Genomic DNA, 2,301 nt, shown 5'->3' on the forward strand with positions numbered 1-2,301 from the left:
GCAAACAAAAAACATAATATCAGGCCTGCTAGCAGTGAGGTACAATAGAGATCCAATCAGCCCTCTGAATTTTGTTTGGTCAACAACTTATCCAACTAAGTCAACATCCATGTAACAGCTTGTTGACATGGGAGTGGAAGCCTCTTTGAAGTTTTTCATATCAAACTTCTTTAGAATATCTTTGCAGTACTTTGCTTGATTTGGAAAAACTTCATGCTTTAATTACTTCACCTGCAGTTCAAAAAGAAGGATAACTCCTCTATCATTGGATATTTCAAATTCTCCATGCATAGTTGTTACAAACTCCTCACATAGGTTGTCATTAGTAGCTCCAAAAATAATATCATCAACATCTATTTTAACTAATATGATAGTGGATTTTGACTTTTTAATAAAAGAAGTTTCATCAATTTTTCCTTTCTCATAGCTATGAGGTAAGAAAAAACTGTTAAGTCTCTCAAACCATTGTCACAATGCCTGCTTCAATCCACAAGGTGCCTTGAGAAATGCACTTCTTACATTCATCTGAAAAAGTTTGAAGCCACTCAGAAGCAAATTAAAGCAATAATCTCACATCTTTCAGAAAGCGTCCTCAACACTGATTCAGACGTTTTCTACAAAAGGGAAGGTGAACATTGAAGGAGGTCTTTCAAATGGGGAAAGGTCAAGCCACGTGTTGTTTATGCCCCAAACAGCTAGTTGTACTGGATCTGAGGAAGTGCAGGTGGCGTTGAGCAACCTTGTGATGATTGTTAGTAATTTTAAATGGTGACCTAATAAGGAGGTCTCAGGCCAATCAAAGTTCAACCCCGTAGAATGTGTAAAATTAGGAAAAAGAGAGGAAGATGGAACGGGTTCCACTAACCGTAGTAGGCACAGTGAGACTATGTATGGAGGGTTGCTAGGCGTCAGTGTTACGAGTGAATACCCCAATATTGGCAAAGAAAAAGAAAACCTAGGGTGTGAGGCCGTTAGGTCGAGTAGTAGCCCATCACTATTGATGGTGAGGTGTAACTGTTCCCGCCGGTTGACCAGGGACGTCTTCGTGCGTGGCTTCTGATCGCGAGCTAGGGCACCTTCATTCTGCGCCGTCGTGAGTACCTGAAAAGAAGTGAACAAAGGGGCGCCCTCGTGGCCGTTTGCACTCCGACGATCAAGTCAGCTAGCGAGAAACATCAAAGAACACACCTCCATATCGGAGCACCGTGAATGGATGCTCTGAAGGTGGTTTAATAACTGAGTAACTGAATTTCTCCCTAATTGACTGTGTGTACAGTGGGTTCGCGAGCAAACAACTAGGGTGCGTGTAAAACTGAAACTGGATCAGATCCCTGTCTCAAACGTCTAAGGCCTTTTTTAAACGTCTAAAGCATTCAAAGCATCTTAAAGTGCATTTAAAGTGTCTTAAAGCGCATTTAAGGCGTTAAAAAACGTTCAACGCATTTAAAACGTTCAAAGCATTTAAAGCGTTTAAAGTGCTTTAAAGCGTTTGAAACGTAAGCTGAATAAACGCGTACCTTAGCAAACTTTCAGGGCAACGTGTACACCCTGATGATTCTATACTTACTGCCACGTGTTCTTCTGACTTGATCGCTATTCTACGTGGAGGGCCTTACAGTGCCGTAACCCAACTTAGGGATAATCCATCGTGTAAGTCCTCCTTCCTCGAAGTGCATCTGGCGCAAGGGGTGACTTTCTGGGTGCCAACTCATGCGCCCCAGCCTCTAGTCACTCGCCCTAGGAGTGTATCTACCTTCCTCTCGTACCACGCACATGGTTCGCCCCTGGGCGTGGCCCTCTCATGGGTCGTATCTGTCCCAGGGGTCTCCCAGAGGTGGCGTGGGTACTTCACAAGTCAGGTTACTCCTCCCTGATACTGGGACTATGGCCTTGAAGCCACCTGTCTCTTACTGTTCTGAGGTACTGAGGCTTCTCGTGGTGTCGCCCCCTCCACAGTCTTTCCTACCCGTGGGTATCGGGGGGTGACATCGTCGATGCCTTAACCTGGCGATGCCTCATCCTGGCGACGCCTCAACCTGGCGACGTCTGAACCTGGCGACGCCTTAAACGGTCCATCTGTTGACTTTCCTCCATGGGCTCCCTAGATGGGTCCCACCATATGTTTGACTTTGACTTTAACTTTGAATTTGACTTTGGTCAACGCCCGGGGACGGGACGGTACAGTAACCCAGAGGTGGAAGGTCCTCAAATAGTAGGTATTGGATTCAGGGTCTGTGATAGTGGTGAACAGAGGGAAACACAAGACCTTGTTTCGGCGTTACATGTTATTGAAGGTGCATG

The sequence above is a fragment of the Phaseolus vulgaris genome, chromosome 3 (assembly GCF_000499845.2).
Source record: "Phaseolus vulgaris cultivar G19833 chromosome 3, P. vulgaris v2.0, whole genome shotgun sequence".
Taxonomy (NCBI): domain Eukaryota; kingdom Viridiplantae; phylum Streptophyta; class Magnoliopsida; order Fabales; family Fabaceae; genus Phaseolus; species Phaseolus vulgaris.